This window comes from Grus americana, chromosome 2 (genome assembly GCF_028858705.1).
Source record: "Grus americana isolate bGruAme1 chromosome 2, bGruAme1.mat, whole genome shotgun sequence".
Taxonomy (NCBI): Eukaryota; Metazoa; Chordata; class Aves; order Gruiformes; family Gruidae; genus Grus; species Grus americana.
The window spans coordinates 160145830-160160171 of record NC_072853.1 but is presented as its reverse complement, the minus strand read 5'-3'; positions in this window follow the sequence as shown (position 1 = coordinate 160160171).

Here is a 14342-nt window from a genome sequence, read left to right as displayed (position 1 = left end):
TCTCTGGTTTGGATTTAAGGGCTCTGTGCATTTTCCCAGAGATCCTGAGCGTGTTTTCTGTGCAAGAACAGTGTCTGATGCCTCTGAAACCTGTTAGACCTGCTGCAGCCTAGAAAGAATCTGCCCACATACATCCAAAAACTCCTGTGTGCAGAGCTCCTGGGTACCGCACCAACATAGACATTTATTTCTGCTAGGGAAAGCCTTTTTCTTACCAGTGTGGCACATCATGGAGTATGTCCCCTTTTCAAGTATTTTGCCAAAGGAAGCTGAAATACAGAGTAAGGTTGGAGTTTCCAAAAGGGTACACAAAGAAATGTGCCTGAAGCATGCCAGAAGTAACTAAGTCATGATTACAAAAATGACAACAAAACCAAGAAACATCTAACTGAAAGGTCAGCCTTGCTTTTTTTTTTCTTCTATAAGAAGAAAATTTTTTGCAGATTCTGTATATGCCATTAAATTTTGATCTAAAGAGTTACATGGATAAGATGAGCAAACTGGGAGAAAAATAGCTGAAGGACAGTGTTCTCTGGAGACTCAAGCCCAAGCACCTTTTGTTCTCAATCCCAAGATTTAGAGCCACTAATTATTTTGGGTGTTTCCTTTTTACACATCCAGCAGTTGAAAATTAATGTTTGCCACTTCTTGTCAAACAACTTCTTTTAAGAGCTTTTAGTTTAGGAGCCAAAAATTACGGCACACAGATCTCCGGTTGCTTTTGGAAACCGAGTATCTTGTATAGTTAAAGAACAAAAATGTCCTACAAAGTCCATTCTCTCCTTCCCACATCTTTTTCAAAAGCAGGTGTGGTAAATGCTCTGTCTTGGTACAACTTTTTCAGTGTCTTTAATGCGTGGTGTTAACCAAAGAAGCTGGGTAAGAGAGGTGATGCCACAGTCTTTTGTGCACACACCAGCTGGGCCATTCGGATTTCAGACTGGATTACACAAACGCCTTCCAGAGAGGCAACTGGAGCTGAGATCCCCAGTTCAGCTGCTTTTACCTACCGAAATAACTGCAAAGAGCAGTAATCCATGCAGGGACTAGCAAAAAGTCATTCCTCAAGCGCTGTCGCTTGAGTGCTGCTTAAATCCCCCAGGTTAGCATCACCTAGCCGTGAACTTCATCAGCATGCTGCTACGCCGTATTGCTGGCATTTAGAGTACAGTAACACAACCAGTCATTGATATTTCCTTGAATATTACACAACCTCTTGACAATGTAATCTATCATGAGAGTGAAAGCAGATAATTTCTTTGGGAGCGCGTTGAATTCCTGTATTTATTTTCCTTTCTGGTTAAGCCCACTTGCTAGCCCTATTGTATTGCTGTTTGTTCTTTGAATTGCCATTTATAAATTGCTCTGTGTACAACTAACTCTTGCGTAAAAGGCTTCAACAATAGCGATATACAGTCAAATGCACATAATTGCTTTTACAAAAGGAAAAGAAATCACATGAAGGAACATAAACCTCAGTCTCTGTGTACTGCAGTTTAAAATAGATTATGCCCTGTGGCTGATAATGTCCTTCAGTTATAATCATGATGAGTCTACTAAATAAGAAGCCAATTATTGCTCTAACAAGGCATTCATTAGTAATCTGGATAGAGATCGTATAGATGGTATATAACAATGGAAGTGGCAAAGAAAAGTGATGGGATGGAGGCACAGGTATAATAAGTATAAGCTGTTTTCAAAGACCTGGTTTAATTAGGAAAAACAGCAACCCACCACCAGCGACGCACGCTCCATCTTGCTGGGTTTCTGACAAGTGCTGTGCTTTCCCAAGCCTTTAACACGGCAGGAAACCAAACAGCACAGCTCCAGAAAAGCCACTGCTGCGGCCAGCACGACCGGCTGTGGCTCTGCCCCCCAGTCCAGGCACACTCCAGCTGACGGCACTTGTGCCAGCACAGCACAAAGGCGCCAGGTCATGCTAGGGAATTAGCACCATATGTATATAGGACAGGCCGTCTGAGAGTCGTTTAAGCTAAGCAGCGCTATCATTTGTTCAGGTAACACCAGGCTGAGGTATAAACTTCCTGAGCTCAAGGTGGTGCTTGAATGGCAGATGAGTCACAGCCCTGTGGAGCTACGTGGTGGCCACCGCATGGTTCAGCTGATAAGATGATTGATTCCAGCTGCTAAGAGATTTCAAGCTGATCCTGCAAACATCAGGTCCGTAAACCATTCTGCAAACTCATTGCAAGCTCCTACCCTCAGGGTCTGGGTGCCACTATTGCTGAACAACACCACAGGCCCAAGGCACCAGCCAGTTTGGTGGGATGTGCTCTCTGCAGCATGGATGCATCCAGGGAGCTTGGCAGAAGAAATTCTCTCATTAGGGATTTTTTCTGTTGCTCCTACCCAGGCCAGGACCATAAGGTTTGGCCCTGGGACCTCTGTGGGAGAGAAATCCTCTCTCTGGGGATAGCTATGTTAGGCCAGTGCAGAAAGGTCTCTGGCAAGCAGATGTTGCTTTTAAGCTGCCTTCAAGTAGACAAGAGAAATCTCCATGTGCACTGGCATTGCATGGAAGTCGTCATCAGTCACATGGGGAAGGTTGAAAATGGACAGAAAATGAGTTTAGTGGGGCTGTTGGAGGGTAATGAATGGAAAGCCCTCACCTCAGCCAGGAGGAGAACTGCCCAAGCTGGTCTTTGCCTCAGTTGCGGCTGACCCCGGCAAACCGCTGAGGCCAATACTCAGAGCACCACCTGCTTGCAGTGACCAACTTGAGGGGCAGAGAGATACACCCAGGGCTTGTACCATCTCCAAATGCAGGATGCATGTCTCAGGCCACCCCAAAGGTTGTCCCAAGGTTTGCTTGCTCATGTTTGTTCCACAGGCTCGGCTGGGACCCAGCTTCTCTCAGGCCTGGTGAAGATGTGATTGTGGCTCAGATGAACCAAGGCTCCTTGGTGAAAGCTGAGGATAGCAGAGGAATGACCACATGTGTTTCCTGATCTCAGTAACACCTGTCTGCTTGAGGGTCCTGCCTCTCTCCCCTTCCCAGTGCAATGGGCATCAGGCTGCCATGCCAGCAGTGAAACCCATGTCCTTGGAGATGATGGCAGGGTCCTTGGTTCTGGTTGGGAACAGCAGGTTTTGCCAAGACAGGCTAGGAAGGTAAATCAAAGCACTAATCACCAGTGCTCTTTCCTTTGTAGGAGAGGAGCAGGAACAGAAAATTGCTGTCCTGTTTGCCTTGCAGCATGACAGTGAAGGGATGGCTCCACCACCCCTCCACGGGCACTTCTGAAGATGAAGGAAGCAGAGTGTCCTGTCCAGGAAGTTTTACTCATGGCATCACTAACGCCGGGCTGGCCACCACAGCAGCCCCTGTTTTTCCCTCGCTATTCCCACCTAGCAGCTGTAACCACCCTGGTAGAGAAAGGGATGGAGGACAGTGTCCACCCCACATGAGCCCACCTGCACAGGGTGTCTCTAGAAGAAGGGACCACTAAGGCACCACAGCAAAGGGACCTTCTCCCACCTCCACAATTGCAGAGAGAAAAATTCACAGTCCTGTGAATCCTGTAGTTATCTTTAAACTGCGTGAACGCATAACGTAACTTGGGTGATGCATGTTCAGATACATCTGGGTGAATTACTCACAAATTTGGGAAAGACTTGCAAGATTTTGGGGGAAGAAAAGAAGGAGGAAAAAGGGATGGTGCCACTCACCAGCTGCTCACTGGTTCTCAACCTGAGAATGAGATCTGTAATGAAGGCACCAAGGCAACCTTCCAGTTTGATTAAAGGGGAAAAGGTCTCCTTTTTGCAATAGTTGGCACACCAAAATATCAGTGCAAATGCCAAACACTTACCCTTGGTCTTTTCATAGAATCACAGAATCGTTTAGGTTGGAAAAGACCTTTAAGATCATCGAGTTGAACTGTTACCCTAGCACTGCCAAGTCCACCACTAAACCATGTCCCTAAGCACCATATCTACATGTCTTCAATACCTCCATGGATGGTGACTCAGCTACTTCCCTGGTCAGCCTTTTCCAGTGATTGATAACCCTTTCAGTGAAGAAATGTTTCCCAATATCCAATCTAAGTTTGGGGGGGTTTTTTGGTTTTTTGTTTTGGTTTGGGTTGGGTTTTTTTTGTTTGTTTGGGTTTTTTGTATGCAGCAGTTCTATGTTGCCTTGCATGCTGCTTTACTTGGAGTGGAAAATGCTGCGAAGGGAAGAGAAGTCATGGCTTTCTCCAGAACAAATGCTTCCAGAGAGTATGGAATTAACCTGGACCAATGGAAAAAGTGAAATTCAGCTAAGAACCAAAGGCTTTGCTATTGAATCTGTGAAGGTGTGGTAGGAGATTGTCAGTCAGATGGATTCTGTCCTGGTTTTGGCTGGGATAAAGTTAATTTTCTTCTTAGCAGTTGGTATAGTGCCATGTTTCAGATTTAGTATGAAAATAATGTTGATAACACACTAATGTTTAGTTGTTGCTAAGCAGTGTTTACAATTAAGTCAAGGACTTTTCGGCTTCCCAGGCCCTGCCAGCGAGGAGGCGTGAGCCTTCCACAGGGGGTGCACAAGAAGCTGGGAGGGGGCACAGCCAGGACAGCTGACCCAAACTGGCCACAGGGATATTCCATACCATATGACGTCATGCTCAGTATATAAGCTGGGGGGAGTTGGTTGGGGAGGGCCATGGCTCAGGAACTAGGTGGGCATCAGTCAGCAGTTGGTGAGCAATTGTGCTGTACACCACTTGTTTTGTATATTCTTTTGTTATTATTATTATTGTTGATGTTTTGTTGTTGTTGTTGTTATTATTATCTGTCATATTAAACTGTTTTTATCTCAACCCACAAGTTTTCATAGAATCATAGAATCATAGAATGGTTTGGATTGGAAGGGACCTCAAAGATCATCTAGTTCCAACCCCCTGCCATGGGCAGGGACACCCTCCACTAGACCAGGTTGCCCAAAGCCCCATCCAGCCTGGCCTTGAACACTTCCAGGGATGGGACATCTACAGCTTCTGTGGGCAACCTGTGCCAGTGCCTCACCACTCTAACATTAAAGAATTTCTTCCTAACATCTAATCTAAATCTCCCCTCCTTCAGCTTAAAGCCATTCCCCCTTGTCCTGTCACTACACCCCCTGATAAACAGTCCCTCTCCAGTTTTCCTGTAGGCCCCTTCAGGTACTGGAAGGCTGCTCTAAGGTCTCCCTGGAGCCTTCTCTTCTCCAGGCTGAACAATCCCAACTCTCTCAGCCTGTCCTCATAGCAGAGGTGCTCCAGCCCTCTGATCATCTTCGTGGCCTCCTCTGGACTCTCTCCAACAGCTCCATGTCCTTCTTGTACTGGGGCCCCCAGAGCTGGGTGCAGTACTGCAGGTGGGGTCTCACAAGAGCAGAGGAAAGGCCAGAATCAAATTTTTTTTATTCTCTCCCCCATCCCACTGGGGGGGATAGAGTGAGCGAATGGCCGTGTGGTTGTTTTAGCTGTCTGACAGGTTAAACCACAACAATTCCCCATGGGAAACAGCCTAACATAGTCCCTCTGCCCATCTGAGAGGGCAGGAGGTCTGCCAAGGGCAGGTGGTTTCAGCCCTCCCTTGTTTGTTGGATTTGCCAGTATCCTGCAAAGGGTTTGTTTTCTATGTCTTTGGGAAGCCAGAGAACTCTCCGCTTATTTACATGAGCAGAATAAAAAAGTGCAGAAATGCTGAATTTTTAAACTGTGTCTTACAAAAATCTTTCACTGAAGATGATGCACACATTGTCTAGTTAAAACACTGTCCTATGGCCCTTACCAGCGAGTGCTGATACATATGCACTAAATCTCCACTGCCGAATTACACATTTGAGGTTTCTGACACTAACTGAAGAATTCACTTGCATTTATTGCCTCTCTGAGTTTGGTTGGGTTTCTTTTTCATTTTCTACAACGATTGGTCTCTTTGGGAGGAATTAATCTTTCCTTATATTAAGGGACTGATTCAGTGTCCAGCACACCAACTGCACACTTGTGATGCCCACATCGAACTGACCGATCCCTGCAGACCCCACAGCAGACCCACACCTCGGGACTGGCAGCTGTGGGACGCCCCACTGCAGACCAAGCCAGCCTGGAGTCCTCTCCATGCAGTCGGTCTCTCTTTCCCTGGCGCTCTCATTTAGCCGAAAGCAGCATGGTGCCGTGCAGCTTCTTGACCCACCAGCATTCAGAGCGCGATGGAGAAGCAGACAGGGGTGTATGAGGATCTCACTAACAGCCTCCATTAAAAAACAAGGTGTGCGTGCTAAACCTGTTCTCCCAGCCTCTTTTTTTGTGGTTTTCCTAGGTTAATCCTGCCCTTTTTTCTACCAGTAAAGATATAGGGGGCTGCAGGAGCTTATAGAGGTGGGAATGACTGTGATTAGCTACTGTTGCATGCAACCCCTGCTCCTTTCTTCTGGTTTCAGCTCTTCAGGAAAATCTGGGTAGGGCATGGGAAAGTGCAGAGTAGAAGCCTAGAGATGCAGTGCAGAGGCAGAGGATGCTCTGCTGGGCTCCAGTACAGCCTTGAGCCCTCCCGTGCCTCAGTTTCCCCACAGGTGTGACCCGGAGCTCAGCATCCCCCTTGCCAGTGCTCTCAGGCCAGATTTGATATTTGCGGAGTTGCCTGGGAGAGGAGATGAAGGGTTCCACATCAGTGCAGAGTAAATCATTGTTAAATGAGAGCTAATGAATGATCACATGAATCCCAAACTGGAGCAATTAGCCACTCTGCTGCTGCCAGAGGGTATTTTCCCTGCTGCCATAGTTGCCTCTAGGTGGCTGATTTTTAAATTACTCTTTCCTCATCTCTTCAAGACATTGCCTTGGGAGCCAATCAAGCCTTTTTATTTTCCAAGTATGCCTAAGTGCTCATTTACATCCAAGAGCCGTGCTCCTGCTGCAGCTCAAGTGGGCTGACCCCTCACTCTGGTTATTCCTATTGAAATAGCTGATTTGCTTGAAGGGAGGATAAATGCTGGGTGGGTACAAAGCACCTTTGCACATGCACACCTGCATGAAGAGCTACAAGACCAGTGGCTTCAGCACACCCCAGGTCATAGGTGCATGGGCAGCCATTGGCTTTGTGCAGGAAAATCTGCTTCATTTCTTGCAGCAGAGCCCACACCAAAGCAACAGCCTGACTTGCTACCAAGATTTCCACAGGTATCCTGGCCACATGCTGGGACAGGAGTCAGTATGTCTGGCCAGGTTGCTATTATTCCCCCTGGGTGCTGAGGCAGGACAGGCAAGGGAGTCTCCAAAGTCCCTCAAGAGGCAGCAACAGGGTCCCTGGAGTTGGGCAGTGAGTTGGGCTCACGCGGCTACCAGCAATGACTGCTTCAAAATACTGAAAAAAACGAGCAAGGAAACCTGGCTTGGCAGGAGATAGGCTTGAAAAAGTCATAGTTTAAAAAAAAAAAAAGTCTTGTGAATCCTGGATGCTCAAAAGACCCCCATTTTCATCAGGTTTTTGCAGGTGTGGGGATTTCTGTACCCAGACAAGCCCAGCCCCAGGGACTGAGGTGGATTCTAACACCCAGAACACAAATCACAGTCACCTGTGCTAGCAGCTCTGGGCCTTTTGCCTGAACATTTGTATTTCACCACTTTGGGTCCACTTTGGGTGTATAAGAGCTCAGCGCCTGTCCCAGCTGGCAAGCGAGTGTGGCAGAAGAGATTTAGGCAACTGGCTTTTTTTCATTGCAAATCTGGCAAATGGCAGCTGGAGGGTAAAAAACGTTCTTCACTGCTGCGTCCCTCCTGAAGGCATGTCTCATAAACTTCTTTATGGCTCATGTAATTATTTCACTCACCCATAATTAATGACCTTTTGCTCCTTGCAAGCTGGGTAAGACGGCATTTACCACCCACAGCAGTGCGCCCGTGGCTCAGGTCTATGGCTCCGCAGAGCCGCTGCTCCAGCTGGGAAGGGATGCGAGCAGCTCCTTCCAGCAAACCAAGCACCGCTGGTGGGATCTCAGCCATGAACCAGTGTTAACATCTCCATTCATACCATTTTTCTTGATTGACTGCACCTTTTTAAGCACTTACCTTAGACTCTCATCATCAGCGTAAGTGCTGAGACCTTGCCATGCTCAGAGATCTCCTGGTACGGAGGTTTGCTGGGGGGCGGGGGGAGACAAGGACAGAATTTGGCTGAGCACTGTTGGAGCTGTAGGCAGCCCTGACATTTTTTCCTTAGGTTATAGCTAGTTCAGCTGGGCACATCCAGCTATGTTTGTATTTCATCAGCACAAAAAAGTGACTTCATCGCCATGGAGACAGCTATGATTTGCATCTTAATTAAACAATGACAGATGCCCTACTGATAAAGGCAATCTTTAGCTATGGATCCCCATTGACTTCAAGTTCCAGTATTCCTGTTTATTATTAGGTGCTTCTGAAATCAAAATTTTACTAGGTGATTGGCAGGGAGTTATGTCTTAATGTTTTTGCTGTGCTGATGTTCTGATGTGAATAAATATTTCTTGCTGGTGAGACAGTCAAATACTCCGGGCTGAAGCAGAGTGGGACTGGCAGAATACTGGCTGGTTCTGCATGGCATAAACCCCATAGCCCAAAGTGGGGGAGATCTGGGCACAAAGTGATCAGCAAGAGAATGGGCATGTGTATGTTGCTGACAGTGCAATCCCAAGCTGCCCAAAATATCTCCAAAGGCTGGAGAGTCAGGCACTCACAGGGCAGGCAATGCCCATGTTGGATTTCCAGCCCTGGTAGCTCTTGTCCAGTTGTTGAACATTGACATCTTGTTTCCACCTCCCCTGTGCTGAAGGGACATTGCAGAAATAATGTTTTCCTGCTGACCTGCGCACGTGGTAGCAAACAGGCTGCCAGGAGTTAGTTGCAAGGGTGCGAGGAGCAAACAGGGTGTGAGGAACAAACAGGGTACAAGGAGCTGGTCGGGCCATCGTGCAGGGAGAAGGGGAGTGACAAGGAGTGAGATGGAGCTAACCCAGGTACAGTGCATGTCCCAGGCATTTGGCACAGTCCATGCAGTCACCTAACCCCTGCTCCCAGTGCAAACTTCTGCCATGGTCAGGAATGTGTCCACAACCATCCCATCTGTGTCTCAGAGTTTCACTGTCATTACTGGATCCAACACCACAGCACTTACCACCTTCAGCAGCTTTATCATCCTTTTGCTTGTGCATAGGGCACTGGGGCAGAGAGAGACGCTATAATTGCCAGCAGTACTCACTAATTTGAGGTGCCCGAGAAGTAAGGATGGGAAATGCAGTAGACTTGGCATAAAAAATTATCTGAACCTGTTCTTGTTCGATGACCACACAATGATCTCAGAGAGCGTATGGTTCAGGCACAAAACCAGACAGATCAGACCCTTAGAAATAAGGCTTGTGGTTCATCTCCTCCTGGTGTATAGCATCAACTAAACACTTAGGAACACACAGCCCTTCAAAACAGGAGGTAACTTGGCCACAAGGAGGACAGAGATGGTGCCTGCCCTTTAGGTAAGGATGAACTTCTCCTTGAGAGGTGTGAAGGAGGCAGTCATGCGAGCACCAGACCTTCCAAAGCCTGGTATCTTCTGGTTTTTGTCCCACAGTTGATCTGCTGGTGTAAGACAAAGTGTGAGCTTAAATCAAAGCTCTTCCCACTTCAGTGGGTTATATTCACATTTCATTCATCTTTACAAGGTCTTTTTGCCATGTGAATTTGCTGACACTTGATATGGTCTGAGCTCACGTTGCACTCTCCCCTTGGCAGACATCTGCAATGTATCTTTCTCCTGTCTGGCCATCCATTTTCCTCAAATTCAGACAAAATTATTTATCTTTGTGACGACTTCTCACCTGCAGAATTTACTGAAACCTGGCCAAAGACTTGGGAGGAATCGTGACAGTGAGGGTGGGCAGGCAGCGGACTGATGCCTGTGCATGTTATAGGAAACCAATATAGGTGAGATGTCACAAATTATTTGCGGGATTTCAGTCCAAATGGCTATGCCTCTGCAGGCATATTCTGGGAATATTGGATGCAGTGCTCTATTCTACAAATGACGGTGATTCCTTCATCAGAGGCATGGATTAAGCCAAGCAGATAACAGACCTGGGAAAGGATGTAACGACAGCTGATAGCAGAAAACCTCCATTTACCCACAGAGCTGCTTCACTGCGGCACTATCTCTGCCTTTATGGCAGAAAGTAGAGAGGGTGTTTCTTGTGGAGTTAGCAGTCAGGTCAGGTGCCTCCCGGGAGGATCGTTTAGCCCCCTATGCTCCTTCGAGCTTTATGGCATGCTGTGCATCTCCTGCGCTTGAAGGGCAGTAGATCCATGCCTCAGTACACCAAAAAGTTAATTGGAAAGAGCAGCCATGAAAAAGGCCTGACCTTTTCCTGAATCACAGCCCAATGCTGAGTAGCAGAGGTCATCCAATTAACGGGGAAAATGATGCTGGAAGAGAACTTTCTGCCTTGAAGGAGTGATGTTGAGAGTTGTTAGCATCACAGCATGCCCAGTTTCAAGGCAAGATGGTCTTCGCAGTGAGAAAGCAGACACTCTAGCCCTCGGACGTGGATGGTCATCGTGAACACTGAGATGGCTCCTTGAGCTCCAGCTTCATCGTCAGAGATTGGACATGGTCCCCATAGTCTGCTAAAATGATGCTCCTGGTTCCTGAGGCTTTTACTGTCAATAAAGTTGAACTTTGTTCCAAGGGAAATGGCCAAGTAGGATGAAGTTTTTAGACCTAGCAATTGCCCATGCTAACAGGAAAGAGAGAAGACCATTTCTGTATCTCATACTCTTAACATATCCAAGTCCTAACATGTTTTCTGCTCTCCATGGGCTCCATTCAATTTAAAAAGAAACTCCTCCTTTGACACTTCTTAAAACGTTCCCAAGGTTATTCTCCAGGCTCCAGCAGACTGAATCAACGGGACTCCTTCAGGCTGGTTCAACGGACCACGTCACTGAAGCATAACCATCAGGATGTTGCTCATTTCACTGGTTAATGAAGATGTTCCTCATCTATTTTCTGATGAAGGAAAGCAAACAATCACAGGTCGGTATCATGGGATATCAGCTAACAGTGTAACTGGCTTACACAGATAAACTCGACTCCTCTGTGTTTCAAAATGTTGAGAAATCATGTTAATTTTGAACAAGGTGCTGTCAGTATTTTTACAAGGTGTATATTAAACGCAGTTGAATCAGGATATTGATCTTTCCTCCACGTTGACTTTCTGTGTATAATAAAAACATTTATAATCTGATCCCTGGGATTGTCTGTCTTTGGGTATGATGAGATATCCTGTACTCAGATCATTCTCCACGCTGAACTGACCAGACAGTCTCAAAAAGCCATGAGAAATGCAAGGGAGAACCACGATTCACCTTTTTCACCTTCTACAATCCCATACAAGTGGCAAAGCTAAGCTAAAACAAGAAAATCAGTCAGGATGGATCTAATTACATTTTCTCTGAATCAGAACAGCCTTTTGCTTAGTCAGAGGTTCAGAGGAAAGCAGGCAGGGAATGCATAAAGTCAGACAAGTGAATGGAGCTGATAACTTGTCAGTGATTTCCCCACCAGCCATTACCAGCCACTCCAGCCATACAGAAAACCAGAAACCTGGTGTGAGATCCTCCACGCTTCATTGGCGCTGACTGGTGGCACTAAGAGGAGCATCAGAAAAAGTGGATAGGAAGAAGAAGAGAAGTATTAGATGGTCTAAGAAAAAGAAACAAATACCGACAAGTAAACGGATGGCTGTTCAGGGGACCATGGGAAAACCGAGCAGCTGGGTTCTCGGCTTTTAAACAGAAACATGATTCAGATAATAATTCTTAGAGTGCTTTCTCCAAAGAGGTCTGCTATTGTCTCACCAATTTTTTTTTACTGTGGTCATAAAGAGAACAACCAATATATGTGGAAATAAAAAGCAAACAGGGATTGCCAGAGCAGTACATTAGGCACACGCCAGGTTTACTACAGCACCTGTTTAGCAAGCTTGAAATCACTTTTTAAAAAAATTCTAATTTTTTCATTTTTTAAATACATCATTGATTAAAGCTATTTGCTTTGAGAAAAAACATAAGCAGGTGTTGCTAAGAGATTTACTCCCTTTGGCGAGAATTTTACCTGTTTCTCTAACAGAAACGTATGAGCCCTGTGTGATGGGGGGAGGGTCTGTCTCCCAGTTTAAAGCAGGAGAGGTGTGTGTAAATAAATGCTGTAATTAAAACTGACGGGTTTTGCTTGACTGCTAACGGTGACCACAAGGATGAAAAATGACATTAGTTCCACCAGGGGCAGAGATGCCGCTCGCTGTAAGAGATTAGGGGAGAGCATTACGGCGGTAATGAACTGACTTACAAGCTCTCTCCCAGGGATGCTGGACTGCTCCTGTGATCCACGGTGCCATTTCCAGCACGATGACTGGCACTGGCACTGATGGAGAGGAGAGATGCCAGCTTTCATGAGAGCTGTTATTTGCAAATACGCTCCATGGCTGAGATGCAGTGAGAAAAACTCTGTGCTTGGTGAAGGCACAGTGCCGAGAGCTTCAAGGCATAAGAGTGAGACGTGTTGTGACAGTGAGAGTGTGGTGGGTAGAGTCGGTTGCTTTAAAGGGGACAAACAGATCAGTGATTCAAATACTGATGGGCTGGCATAGAAACTCCACCACCAAATATTCCCAAGGCTGCGGTCTCGTTCTGCATCTTCTCTGTTCGTTGTAGACCTAGGGACAGGCCAACCACAGAGAAGTCAGAGGCTCAGTTTGGGTTACACACTCAGATGTTTCAGGAGCGTCTTTTGGCACTCATCTGGCATGAGAAGTTCGCAAGGACTGCACAAAGTTCACCCACATCAGGTTTCTGGGGCCAAGGGGGTGATGCGCTGGAGAGGAGCACAGCGGATGGGGAGCTCTGGAGACGTGGAAACTTCAAAGAAGGTGACACCGAGATGTGACGGCTACTCTGGGTACTGGGGGCATTGACACAGAGTTTTCTAGCTATTGGTCTACACTCATCTCTGGGGAGAAGTCCTGTGGGGGAGGCAGGGAGACACCTCAGCCGACCTTGTCAATCTGCGTGCTGTCCTGGTGCATCCCCAGCCGTGGTGCTCGGTAGCATCTTTTGGTGTCCCAACAGGAAGCTTGAGACATCGTCCTTGGCAGCCACGTTGGTGCTCATTTGCAGGGGAATTAAAAAAAAAAAAAAGATGTAGCGACTTCACAACACCGTGACATCAATCAGTATTCATAAGCAGCTTCCTGAAATTATCACATACGACAACTACGCTGCATCTTGCCAGTAATTAGATGTCAATGTTTAAGAAATTGTGGCTGATTTGGCATCTCTGTCTTTGTGCTTTCTTTTCTGCTCTTGTTGCCTCTTGAAGTGGAAAACTAGCTAATTTATTCTGGCCAACACAGCAACATAAGAGCTTGGGGGTGAGTGTTGCATTTGTGTCTGAAAGGAGGCTCTGGTGGCCCCAGTCCAAGACCACCTATTAAACAACCAGGTCAATAATACCTTTTCCCAACCTTTGCATGAAATTCGTGAGTGCTAGCTGTCACTTAATATATAATTATGTGCTTTTCCTTTCCTCTGAAATTAAACACAGAGTTTAAATTATGCTTGCATATGGTCAGCTGTATGTATTGCACCCAAGGAACTGGTGTGGGCCACCCCATGAGGAGTAAAACAGCACAGATAAAGTCAGCACCAGTCCATAGCTTGTAAAAATCATTTTATTATCTTTAAGAATAAGATAGAAGTGCCTTAAAATAAATGCTTAGCAGAAGATTGATCAAAACAACTTTAATTAGAGACATGAGGCTATTTACATTGGCTTTCACTTTTCTAATTTAGGTTTAATTTTCATGCTTGAGAGTAACCAAGCAAACCAAAACTCATGTGGCTTAGTGGAAACTTGTGCTGTTAATGAAACCATTTCTCACTCTGTGCAGCAAAATAGCAAAGGAGATGACTAGGAAACAGCAATCCAGGTGCTGATGCTTTTTGAAATGCCACAGGCTTGTCGACGTGATCCTTGCTCCAGCATGGTGATCTGTCCAGGTATGACACCTTCCAGGAGATGCTTGGAGCTGGTCCCTGAGCAAGTGAATCAATGTGTCCTCAGCTCCTATGTGACCCCTGGACACTTCCCATGGCCTCTGCACTCCCCATTCACTATCTGTGCACCCAGCAGTGAAGGTGACCTCTGCCACCATGCACCCAAATGGAGCTCTGCACCGAAGGGGGCCCAGCACCTCCGTTCAGACCTCACGTGAGTTTCAAGTTTGGATTTGACCTAATTCCTTATGGAAGCACAGTCTGCACACC